Here is a 13,601-nt window from a genome sequence, read left to right as displayed (position 1 = left end):
CAGAGGAACAAAAGTCATATCAAAATTAAACACCGTCTGTAACAAGCCCTGAAGATGGATAAGGAAGCCAAAACATAACCTTTTATTAAATAGAAGTCGAATGGATATTTCATGTACCTCTTATTACAACCTTATTGTATAGAAGCTCACCTGCGAGACCCTCGCTCGTGGTGTCCGCACATGTAGTCTACTAGTGCGGCCCATGCCAACTGGTTTTCTCTCAGGACTGACATCTCTATCCATCCATCCATCTGGAGTTCTTCCCTTCTTCAGACGACCATTGCTTGAATCACGTTCACGAGAGAAGAATCTATGATAAAATTTATATTTTAAAATAATTTGACAGTTCCAATTACATGTCAATTCTACTTTCAGCTCTTATTTCCATGACTTTGTCCTTCCTATCGAAAAGCAATGACAAGATTCAGAAATATTGGTGGACAAGAAATAGACATCCTGAACCGAATAAACTTGTCAATGTTGCTCTCGAAGTACCTGCTACATAGGTCACAGTCAAGACAGGTTATTCTACGAGATGTTCTAACTGTGAAATGTTGCAAAATGTGCGACAGAAAGCAGTAGAGAGACACGGATCGAGGACGAGTCCGGCAGAGACATAGTGAGGCATTCGCCGAGGTTGGCATGCATCCCTTGGTGAGAGTTCTGAAAAAAATTTCAAAATTTTCGAAAAATCAAGAAACGATGGTAATTGTCTGAAAAGCGCAAAAAACCCAAAATTTTTGAAAAAAATTTGAAAGTGGAATTTTTCAAAAAATTTTGGTTTTGTGCGTTTTTTGATTTTTTAAAAAATTTAAAATTTTTAAAAATTTTCGAAAAATCAAAAAACGATGGAAATTGTCTGAAAAGCGCACAAAACCCAAAAATTTTGAAATTTTTGAAAAAATTTTGAAAGTGGAATTTTTCAAAAATTTTCGGTTTTGTGCGCTCTTTGGACAATTTCCAGCGTTTTTTGATTTTTCGAAAATTTTGAAGAAATTTCAATTTTTTTTTCAAATTTCACCCCACCTGATGCCATGCAGGACAGATCGCCGTCGGACTGTGTCTGATGTACTGTGACTCTAACAAACGCGGTCTGTGCCTCACACGGTCTCTATAAGCCGAGATGCTGGATGCAACACGTAAGGCAGATACCGAGACGGGCATGGCAGGGCACAGGTGATAATTCACTGACTTCTCACCAGTGAAGCTCACGGTCATGCCCAGGGCAGCCTATATGGGATTTGTGGGGGACAAATTTGCATTCGGACTTGTTTTTCCCTGAGTTTTCCAGTTTTTACCTGCAAATATCATTTCACTGACGCTCCATTTTCATTCATGTATCATCTGGGGGTGGCCAATGGTCCAGTTAATAGCCACAGTCCCACAGAGAGACAGTCATGTCATTGTACAATATTCCCAGCTATCATATAAACAATGTTTAATGTGAACCAAATTATTTCTCTGAGAATATTTTAAGCATTCTCTTAATGTTTAATAGCACGTTTTAGTAACAATATAACATTTAATTATTGTGGGCTTCTAACACACTTTCATGCAAATTATGACAATGACTGCCATCTTCATTGCCATGAAAAACTCAAATCTCAGGCACAAATTATTATTATTCTCTATAAAATAAGCAATGTATTGTGTTGTAGGTATAGCATACTTGAAAACATGCATAATCTATGGCAGCAAAATTCACGTGTTCCATTAACGAATTACGTTGCTTTTGTGCACCCATTAGACCATACGTGTCAATGACATTCAGTACTAAAACATGTTTCAAATAAACAAAATATAATTATATAATTATTTTCTAACAATTTAGGTCCCCTTTCTGGACAATGTAACTGCATGGATGCAGGGAGCATTGATAGTATTTTGGAGATTCTTAACATCTCCAACTCCAAACTAAAGCTACTTCCTCAAGACGCTCGTTGATACAGCACAGCCTAGATTTCAGATTCTCATGGTATTAAAGATGTGGAATGCAGTCATCTGGTTATAAAATCTTATAGCCTTACAGGGGTTCAGAGGAACATAGCACCTCCACCTTCTGAGCAGAAATGTGTATGAATTCCATCTTTAACAAGTGATATGCTCCCCTGGGACATTATTAATTACTTATAAGACTACACGGTGTCACAACCCAGAAGACTTACATTACAAGTACATCCAACAGTGGAAACCGGTCTGTTCAATTCAAACCGTAAGCAGTTACTTTGTCTTAAAGACGTTACATCACCACAAAAGAAGATCAGATTAAGAACGAACTGCCACGAGAGCTTGAACCGACTTCCCTACTTTCAAAACAGTCAAACCTCGTACACCGTTGTAAAACCCAGATGAAAAAGGACAAAACACATTTGTTTAACAAAGAACAGAAACCTATTATGGTAAATAAGTAACAATTTCGCATATGAAATATCACCAAAATTTGAACAGTTCTTATTAAGAGCCAAATAACAATAAAAGATTTGAAAAACAGGAATCAACAAAAGCAATAATATCAATGGTTAAACATTTTTTAAAATGCATCAGTCAAATATTATTAATTTATGTTGTGTGCAGTAACTACGTAAATAAAAACAAATTTTTTAAAATAAATTCAATTAGTTACAAATAATATTTTTTATATAAAATGACCACATCGGTTCTCTTAACGTCATAAAGCATATAAATTAAAATTTTTCAATCTTTCGGCCTATGACCGTGCCACACCGGAAATACGATTGATATTAAACGTGCGACAAAAGGCAGTTCCACGTTCTTCAAATTAAAACATGTCTTTATGTGCTCGTACTGTTCTGAGACATCACGTCATCAAAGTAATATAATATAATTTCATTTTGAGTTACAACAAATACTTTTCTATCAGATAATATATGCAGTAAGCGCGAAATTCAGTCGACTGCCTTTGCAAATGCACATGTAATTTAACCACGTTTAATAACAAATTCTTAATTATTTTCAGAACAACCACGAATACCTACCTCGTTCTAACGTACCATTCATTTGTGCATTTTCCAGTTTGTCGTATGTGACGTTCCGTGAGAGCGAGCCTCTCCTCGGACGTCCGGACGGTTTATGCTTCAGTTTGCTTGCAGAAGGTTCTGGTGATGGTCCATTCATTATAAGTTCATCTGCTTCAACACAGCATCTTCTGAATAACCACGCTGGACGCCTAATAGAAACAGACTTGAAGTAAGCCAAGACTCTCTTAACTACAGGGTTATTACACAAGACCATATGGATAGTTCTGAAGCCACGAGTGCGTCATTAAACTCGTTACAAAGAAACGAAGGTCTTATTAATGGACAAGGCGAGTGCTGCAACCTGTATCCTGCACTGGTAACTACTGACAAGTGTGAAGACAGTTTCTTATTCCCAGCAAATCACTCCTTGATTTGTATTTATAAAATGATTTCATTTATGACTTCTCAGCTCTATAAAGAAACAAGTGTTGATGAGATTTCACTCCTTGGTTTTCCTTCTTTGTCACTTTTCACACACTCAGTTCAATGTAATTTCTCTAGAACAGCATTTTCAGCCCAATGCGGCCATCATCAGGTTCAATTCCCCGCATTGGGGATCATATCCATCGATTAATGTGATTCGTAGCATATAAATCACATCCTGTGTCAGTTGTTTCAAAAGGCAGTTTGATTATTAGTCATCAAAATACAACAGAAATGGTCACAGAAGATCTACTGTAAAATGACTTACGAGACATCGCTCTGTAGCTACAGAAATCAAAATAAGGTCATCGCCGACTCTCACTTTCTCACCCAAACTTGAAATTAGCTTATTATTAGTATTCATATGCTGACATAACACAATTTGATTCATCAAATGATCTACTAAATCATTACAGCATTTCCTTAGTCTTCATTTGAAACAATTAAGAATAACTCCAGCAGCTACTGTGACATGATATATAACCAAGTTTTATTATACAATAAAATCCTCTCGAACTATCCACAAGCGTGGAGATGACTTAAGGAAGAACAAGAAAATGTAACTGACTCCTAGGTTGCTTTTATGGTACAGGTATAACATTGTAAAAATGTTAAAATATTGAAAAGAACAGAACTGGCAAGACTGTATAATGTATATTTCTACTATGGTAAATACAACTATATTTCTCAATATTTTCCTTATGCTTCCATAATCAGGGCAATGAGTGATCATCAGTTATGGATCACAACACTTAAACATTTATTTAATTTATAAATTCTATTACCTTTATCATTCGTAACTGAACCCCTTCATCTGTTTGTGGGCCACCGAAACATACACATAAGATATTTTCCTGGAGTAGCTGAAACAGGAATATTTCCAGCTTAATGTCCATAAGCTATGAGTTTCTGAAATGAATAAGTTTGATTTACAAATGTATGTAGCATGAGAATAAAATCTGTACTTTGCAAAACACGCAAGTTACGTACCTGAAGACAATCTGCTCTGACATGCCAATTCAAATGGAAGAAAGTATTTCTCTGCTGTAATGATATTGGCTTCATCATTCTTTGGTAATGGCAAGGCAGATGATGGATTAGGGGCATCCTGACCTGCACCTTTCAGTTCGTTTCGTATCTACAATGTAAGGTTATGACAATTAATCAGGAAAATTAACCAAGATTAAGAGCTACTACAATTAATGAAAACTTGACATAAAGATATCAACTATTCAATTACATGCAATGCAAAACTACTTACAGTATAACCGCCACTTACTGTGTTCAATCAAAGTATTTTTAAATAAATTTTGTTAATATAATTCGAAACAGAACGAGCAACTTACCAAGCACGTTTCAACCGGGAGTGGTGCTACCACTTTATATCTTGGTCGCTGAGTATCGTCTCTAGAGCCCTCACAATAAACATTTCTTTGGTTTAAAAGTCCTTTGCATCGTTACCTAAAAGAATAACAATAACATTCTTCAAATGTAACGTACTAAATAATATGAATCACTTTACGACGACATTATTCTAATCAATAAAGACAGGCAGCCATTTTGAACGGAACTAATATCGTAGTGAAATTTGAAACTATTGTTCCTTAATTCGGCAACTATTCTCAATATCACACTGATGGAATTTAAGTACTGTAACATGTATGTTTTTCATAATGTGAAAACATATGTCTTAATAACACGCTTTATTATACGGTCAGATTGTCGATTTACTTTCATTACCAACATTCAAGCATGGAAGTTCCTTTTATTTTAACTAATGTTTCAAAGCAACTCTTTCACAAACTAAACATTTTCTAGCAGTTATAGGCAAAGTGGAATATCTGAAATTCATATAACTCAATATGTTGTCTTGCGATATTTCACTTAGTGAGACATTATCCCTAAAGTATATATGCTTTCGTTTACCACGTTGGTCACAGTGGATGGTGACCTTACGTACGAAATAAACATTCATGTTTTAAGTGTTAATTCTATAAATGATTATACATATCATTGTATAATATATAGTTACGTATGTACAGGATGAATTACATCTTGTGTGAGGTACACGAAATCTGTCCTGGAACTGGAATTTTTTGTAACAGAATTGGCAGTACTACATAAAGTTTGCATGTGTTGACAAAATATGTCTTAGAATATTACAGTGAAATTTATTGTGTTATAGTTTGAATTTAAAACACAGAACGTATTGGTTATTGTAGGTTGTACTGGAGACATGAACATTGCATAGGTCAGGAACAGAGGTGAAGGAAAAGCTTTCACCTTTTCAACTTAAGTTATGCTAGTTGTGGTTTGTTACCTTCCCCTTAAAGTTATTATGACAATTTCCAGTGTTATGAAACCTTACTTCGAAGCTTTTATGACCAAATTCTGCCTTAAGTGAACTGTCTTTCTGTTGGGTTTTATTCTAAATAAATCAAGTTATTTATTTGCTACCTTGTGACTGAATTCCCTACTGACTCATTTAGAATTGTAAACTGTGAATACTACAAATAAATTTGTCGTCCTTAATTTTACAAGAAGCCCAGAGGAGAAAGCTGTTCCAGTTGTGAAAGTTATTGCAACTCCAGAGATAAAATCAACCGAAGAGTCTGGGATTGTCCCAGAAAATGTATCCAAATCAAAGACGACGAATGAAGTCAAGGGGGAAGGTAAGTTCTCTTCCTTTAAATTATTTAAATTTGTTCTGTAGCATAAGAATTTAATATTTCGTTACTGCCTCAGGGTATTTATATGCTAAGTCTGTAGCAGAAGCTGTGTGACTTCAATATAGAGATAGAATTTTCATTGTGGGTTTATTTGAGTCGCTATTACAAGTACATTGTTTGGTCATGCAAGGGGCCACTCATTTAAAGTTACAGTGCCATAATTTTATGTTGAAAGTAGAATATTTCAAGGCTTTAATGACAATTCAGTACTAATGAATAATGAATTGGACAGATGGATGAGGTATGCAAGTCTCAGTTAGGATAACCAGTCTCAGACCAAGATCTGGACCTTGGACCTCCCAAATTTGAAGCACGATTGCTAATCACTTGGCTTGCAATTTTTGTATCCATTATATATGGGATTTAAATAAGAGAGATTTGAAGGAAGTGGTTTTCAAAAGATCAGATATTGTAATAAATAAAATGTCTTTATTTTAGAACTCTGAAACTATTTGGGGAGACAGAATAAACTGTGTTAATTGTGCCCTCATCTTCTGTTAAAAGTTATTGTAATTTAAAAGTGTGCAAGGACTTATGAAGTATTACCTGGCCTATATTTCATGTTATGAGTTGACACATTTTAGTCTAGAATTTTGTTTTTGACAGTAATCTTTCTTCTGGTGTCAGTTTACATAAACTCTTGATTGACACATTTCAGAATTTTAAAAAAAAAAAAAAAAATATACAGACTTTTAATTCCATAATTATAATTTCTAATGTCAATTTATAATACATAACCCTAAAATATGAGGAGAGATGGAGACTTCCAGTTTCCCCAGAAATGATAAACACAAGCCTTAACAAGGTGAAAGCCTTCAAACTTCAATTTAGTTCAGTGTTTTGTACAGGAGTTAACTCTATTTAGATTTGATATGGGAGTTTACTGTTAAAATATATTGTTGTTGGTAACCTTTGGTTTCCAAACTGAAAGATGCCATTGGCTGATGAGCTGAGTCACTTATTCTCTCTGGAAATGAAAAAAAACGACAAATGACTGTCTGGATCAAATCAGGAGCCAGGTGGTTCCATCAATTTCCAGTGTACAGCATGTGGAAATATTTACAAATACAGGCGAAGTCTTTTGAGACACGTAAGACTGGAATGTGGAAAGGAACCTCTGTTTCAGTGTCCAGGCTGCCGCCCTGCGGTTTAAACATAGAAATCATTTAACTACTACAAAACATAGCAAATTAAATTCATAATTGTGTGCAACAACCAAGACTTAGTATATTTTGAATGTAAATTTAAATCATGTGAAGATATATATTTCTGTTTTTTTGTGATGTATGCTTGTATTGTTCTGATGACAGTGTGTTCCTGTTATAAATGTTTTTGATTCGTCATATTTTAAACTCTCTTATTGCCAAGCTGCATATTTTTTAAAAAAAACAACTGAGATGCTTTTTTAAAATTTCATAACGATCACAAGAGACCTTTATGATTTATGAAACAGAACATCGCACACCAAAAAATATATTGTGTGATAGTGTAATTTATTAAACGAAACACACACATATTTTTTTAAAATTAAATAATAAATAACAGAAAAGTAATTTTTAAGCATTAGTCATATAGGAGGCTTACAGAATCTGTCACACTGGTAGGAAAATGGGAGAATACATTGTATAAACTTAATTGTACGTGGACCGTCATCTTATCATTTACAAAGATTATCGATGGTATTAAACTTGTGTGTTACAAATGTTGTACCTTTGAAAGAAATTCTCATTATTCTTACACGAAATAATTTTATTTTCCAGTTACTCATCCATAAATCCATCGAGACGCTGTGATTACCAGGTTATAGAAATATGCGTAAGAAGACTTTGGTATATGTTACGTAGTCATCGCAGATGTTTAATCGTGTCTCACCGTAACACGAAGGCAACTATCCCATTGTGAAAGAAATCACTGACCAGTCATTTGCGCTCCTTTAGTTATCCGATGAGACGGAAATAACTTTGGTGGTTCAGAAGCTTCGACTCCGAGACACCCTCACACATTATCACTGGAAGCCTTTTGTTATATATAGTTATTATTTCTGTCAAGTAGAATGCTGTTTTCTTACGCATATTGATGGTTATAAGAGTTAATGTAGTGTATTATGTTGTAGACGTCTGGTCGTATTACAAAAAGGATAACGTTCACAAATGGTTTATTTTTATGTTGGATACAAGATTTTTTTTTTAAAAAATATGTACCTTCAGTTACGCCATGATCGCTTCCATGGACGTCTCGTCAAATTCTTTGTTCATTAATAATTTTATCATTTGGTGTTATAGTCTGAGATTCTGACAGTGTTTTAAGTAAGTGAGAAAATATGGAAATGCCTTCAGTTTTCTCTGTTCTCAGTGGCTTCCTTCACTAAGTTATTTAATATTTTTTTTGTTTATTTAATGATTCTTTGTCAGTTGTGAAGATTATATTGACAATGTTTAGTGAGAATTGGCAGAATGATTAAGAGGAATGAAATAAGTTTACATAATTGTATTTGTTATGTGTACTGAAACACCATTTTGCAAGGAACTTGCAGTTTTTCTGAAGAACTTACTGCCTTCCTCTCCAGACTGGAATACATTTTCACTAGTGTGCTTTAGGTGTACTCCCAATACACCAGATGAGTTTTCTAATAATACTTTAATTTCGGTGTTAACAAATTATTTCCTTAAAGTAAATTTAATCATAGTATTGAAGTGAGATATATATTTCTTGTAGATATATTGAAGAGGAGATTTTTACTTCCCAAGAATTACAGAACGTCTGCTGGAAGGCTAATAGTATGAGACGTATGAACTACGGACGAAATGTGGGTGAAGATTTGCTTTATCTGGCTTTCTCACTAATTTTTTTTCATTCTTAAGAGTTATTTTATCGTGCGAACAGACGACGGAAGTTTCACCACTTATCGGAATACAAAAATAGAACATTTTGCTGACAGAACTATTCCATTGTGTGTTACAGAATTGAAAGAAAGCAAACTTCAGCAGTTGTAGTAATCAGAATTCTGACAGAGAGTACCTCAGGGCTGCTGATGGTCAGGAGGTGATATATCATGGCAGACGAGGCATTTCGGCGTATGACGTGGCGAGAGTTACCGATACGAGAAGAACATGGTGAGGCATATTCTCAGTTCCAGTGTCCGCATCGCCCACATCAAACTAAACACAAAAGCAGCATCCAAATGTCTCCGATTAAAGCCCATTAGAAGAGATACAGGTAAGTTGATGCGTACAAACACATACTCATGCATGGATGCATGAGTATGTTCTGTTACTTATTGAAGAATTGAGTTAGCTTCCTCTTGAGTATATGTCATACGGAGACAGATAATATGAAAGGTATATAGAGAGTTACTATTGGGAACAATAATTTATGTAGGATCAGTTCATGGTACGCCTGCATCATATTTTGTCAGTCAGTTTTGGCATTGGGTTTCATTTAAGGTTCTTATGGTGATGGCTGTCTTCTGGGATATTGTGTGGTAGATATTGATCAAAATATCAGAAGAGTTTACTGCCTCCATAACAAAAGCCCTGTTGAAGGAGGCTCTAAGCCCTTCTGTCAGTTTCTACTCAACTCAGAAGACAGCCATATCAAATTTTGATATTTGCAGAGTTTGGTTCATTTAGGCGTTTCTTTATTCAAGGCCTTGAATTAATATATTTAAGTCCTTAGATTCAGTTTAATAAAACTTTGAAAAAAAATGCCACTTCTGTTATAGGTGTCCTGAAAACTCACAATATTTTCATAAGCTCTGATTTTAAGAAACTCGTCGTTAACCTTTGTCAGACACACATCATGGCTTTTGCAGTAGTATATTGTTAAACCATGAACTGCGTAGCTCAACTCTGACTGGCAGCCTCAAATTATTGACGTTTAAATCCCCTGTTACTATATCGAAAAAGATTGCGTGCGCTACCAGAGGTGTTGTCCGAGCCTAACTGATGCATTCCTAAATTTATGTAGTGAATATGCTATATGTAAAGGAATAACAGTTTTGTGATTGTGATTTCGTTCCATTTCTTGTCTTACCCAAGTTTTCTATTAAAGCGTGATTTTAATTAATTTGAATAATTTGTAAATATTATAAATGTATTGTGTGTGATGTTTTATTGTAGCTGGTGGGTTGCATTGAGATTTTTGCTGGGCTCGTGTTGCACATAACTGTACTAGTTTTTTTATAGGTTAATTTGATCTGCGTCATTTCATTCATCTTAATGTTGATCCTTTTTCTTTGGAAATACAGCCTTCATCTACGTAATACAACCACTCAGAATCAGGAACTGCAGTTAACTTGAGAATATTAGAAATGGTTACTGAATTTCTAAAAAAAACTGTCATATGTCCTAAGTCTACTTACTAAATTACCAGTTGCTGATGTAAGGAGTTTGTTAGCAAGGGAAAGGTTAATTTTCTACATCAGTAAAATAACTGATGACTTTTTGAGAAGACTTCTTCTCCACAGTTACTGAGTAGAGTTTTAGTTCCATCCAGATGTGTCCAGTACGTAAAAGTGCACATAACTCAAAAAAAAACACCGTGAAACTGAACACTCATTTTGGCTTAGTGTTATATAAATACCGCATTTAATTCCAAACAATTAAATGGTAAATCCTGTAAGAACTATAATGGTCTTTTAATTTTATTTATTTGATTATTTTCAGCAGAGACTAGAGCAGAAACCGTCACGAATAAAATATTCAGCAATCCCGTTGCTGCTGATGGCTTTACAATTTGTGGAGTGGTATTTCAGGTAGCATTTCAAACAACAGTGCAATGGAGTGTGCTTCGACGTAGATCTACTTCAGACCCGTGATCGGTAGATGGCAGCAGAGTCTGTTACAGTACGCAAAGAATGATCATCGAATATCCCTCATTCTCCCGCGATCCCGGGATTTGTTCGCTGCTTTTCAGATGTTGCCATCCCTGCGTACGAGATAATGGCGTAAGTATTGTGTATATCTTCTGTCCACTGCATTTCTTCTGTCATATATTGCGAGAGCGTGCAAGTTAATGTTATGTTATTTGAGCGTGTGATGAATTTATGTGTGTCATCTTTCCCTTGTGTGGAGGACGTAAAGTAAGAACTAATTCGATTGCGTTGAAGGTCGGCTTAGTTGGCCAATTGATAATGATGTAGAGTGCCTCTATAGGAAAAATTACGTCTGTGACTTGCTTGTGGAAATGCTGTAGCTGATAATTTGTAGTTGTGTAAGAACTTGCTGCAATGAACAAAGTAAAAGTAAGTAGGTAGAGTGACAGGATGCAATAATGGTGATGTGGCACACTTCATTCTTACTGGGATTCTTAGTGACAAGGTATCTGGTGTTCATAAGATGCCTCATAAGGCCATTAGGAAGACCTCAGTCCCTCGTGCGTCTAGTTGCTCTCCGAGGATGTGTACAGTTATAATTTTGGTGTGAATGCCTTGTCTGTATCAAAGAGGAGTTTGAGATCAGAGGATTAATACTGAAGAGGATGTGCTTAATGGCAACTGCCTTGTGAACTGTATCTCCCCTCTTTTATGCATATATCGTGGAGTAATATTACCAAGAGATGGCAGACAAAGTTATCTGAATATTAGTGTTTCAGAAGAGCAGTTGTGTGTGTGATGGGGAACCAGCTTAGGTGGAGTTGGAGATGTGAAGAACCAGACAGAATGAAGCACCTGGAATGTTTGTGACTTGGATAAGGAAATGCAATATTCAGGTATGTTAGAGAGTAGAGTTTATTTACATTCCATAGATCCTTATTAGGACTAAACTAAAGGATGTTGTTAATTGATGAACTTGCAGGCACTGTAAAGCAACAGACTGGAGATGCTGATGTTGCAGCTGTAACTAAAGGAATTGAGACATTAAAGATCCCAAATAGGACAGGTTGTGGGACTAAAGGAAGAAAAACTGGACTTGTCAACGCTTCGGAACAAAATTGCCATTCATTATGATGTGGAATTTAAACCTTCACCATTTCCAAAGAGGCTTTTGAGGTGTGTATAGCCCCATTATATTTTGCATACGATATGTACAGGTAAACTTTGTATGATTTTTTTATGGGATAAAGAATAATAAATATGTTAACATTAGTTTCAAAATGGTTTTATTTGGTTTTACAATAATTCACTCTGATTTGCATTTTTTGGTAACTGGTAAGATTTTAATTGTAAATATTTCAGTGTACTGTTGTCTTTTTCAATTATTTTACCCACAAATCTAAGAACTAAATCAGTTTTGAAGATACGTTGCATGTGAAAATGTGTGCGCTATAATACTAATACGTTTGAATCCAGCAAATACTGAACTTTTCTGCCTTCGTAGACTTTGGACGTCCATGGATATTTGTGTAGCTAGCAGCAAAAATGAATTTCTTACCTGTTGTCTATCTTCTTTAGGTCAGTCTGAATAATATTAAAACTTTTAATGACTTCCGTGTAAAAAGACCTTTTGCTACTCTGATAACTCAGAATAATGTGATGTTAATTTTCTCACATTAATTTGTATGTCGTTGTTAATAAGTAGGAGGCTAAATGTTTATGTTTTGTGTTTATACAATTTGGTAAAATCAATGCATTGCTTATATACTTACAGGTAGATTTTGATTAATCGGGTGTTGAGGAGGATATTTGGGCCTAGGAGAGAAGACAATGGGGCGTGGAGAAAACTGCACAATGACGAGCTTAAAAATCTGTACTGCTCCCCCAGTATTGTCAGGGTGATTAAGTCGAGAAGATTGAGATGGGCGGGGCATGTAGCGCGCATGGATGGGACAAGGTGTGCACCGGGTATTGGTTGGGAAACCTGAAGGAAAGAGACCGCTGGGGAGACCTAGACATAGATGGGAGGATAATCTCAGGCAGGATCTATGGGAGATAGGAGTTGAAGGAGAATGGATTTTGTTGGCCCAGGACAGGGTCCAGTGGAAGGCTTTGGTTAATTCGGTGATGAACCTTCGGGTTCGGTAAGCCATCTAGTTAGTTAGTTAGTTAGATTTTGATTACAGTTTGTTATTGTCAGTGTTGGTAAAATTCAATACAATTTTAAGAGCTAGCCGAGATTTTAGGGACCAAACGTAATGTGGTTGCCATGTGTTGCTGCATTTAACAGTACATTGCAATCAGGTCTTTTCTCATTGTGATTATGAATTAATGACTGCTGCCTCCATTATAGCATTATTTGTAGATGAATGTTGACATCGAGGATGTATTAATTGGTACAGCTCTTCTCTGGTTTAAGAGTATTACTGAATGTAATTGCACATTATGTATGAAGCTTCATTCTTTAGGTTTCAAAATCCTAAATTTTTGTTTCTGTAACAATACATGCTCTGGTCCAGTGGTTTTGAAATTGCGGGTCAGAATGAATTGTGAGGGTGCCTTGAAAGGGTCGCAAGCTTAACCTTTTCCTCACTGATT

General features: G+C 35.5%; 1 protein-coding gene and 1 long non-coding RNA gene across 26 annotated transcripts in view; both read right to left on the bottom strand.

Moving 5' to 3' along the window:
- The window catches only part of LOC147871833 (uncharacterized), a 64,610-nt gene extending 61,460 nt beyond the window's left edge, over positions 1-3,150 (bottom strand). For 21 of the 24 annotated variants that reach the window (XR_015538251.1, XR_015538252.1, XR_015538248.1 and 18 more), the window contains exons 1-2: positions 2,997-3,136; positions 151-310 (exon numbers count right to left, since the gene is read on the bottom strand). The gene's annotated coding sequence lies outside the window, so the exon portion shown is untranslated. Of the gene's footprint in view, positions 1-150; positions 311-2,996 lie in introns of all 24 variants that reach the window. The other 3 variants (XM_087359991.1, XM_087359989.1, XM_087360006.1) reach the window with 3 other exon arrangements.
- Positions 3,151-6,599: 3,449 nt separating this feature from the next.
- On the bottom strand, positions 6,600-10,692 carry LOC147871832 (uncharacterized). 2 transcript variants are annotated; one of them, XR_015538256.1, is made up of 3 exons: positions 10,551-10,692; positions 9,209-9,348; positions 6,600-7,157 (listed from the first exon to the last, which is right to left on the bottom strand). It is a non-coding gene; the product is annotated as an uncharacterized LOC147871832 (long non-coding RNA). The 2 variants fall into 2 exon arrangements; XR_015538255.1 differs by lacking the exon at positions 6,600-7,157 and having other exon boundaries at positions 8,329-9,348.
- Positions 10,693-13,601: the final 2,909 nt, after the last annotated feature.

The sequence above is a fragment of the Zootermopsis nevadensis genome, unplaced genomic scaffold (genome assembly GCF_977971745.1).
Source record: "Zootermopsis nevadensis isolate Lab colony 2312 unplaced genomic scaffold, Znev_1.0 Znev_ptg000037l, whole genome shotgun sequence".
In the NCBI taxonomy this organism is placed as follows: Eukaryota; Metazoa; Arthropoda; class Insecta; order Blattodea; family Termopsidae; genus Zootermopsis; species Zootermopsis nevadensis.
The sequence above is the reverse complement of the archived record's forward strand: the minus strand, read 5'-3'. Positions and strand labels throughout refer to the sequence as shown.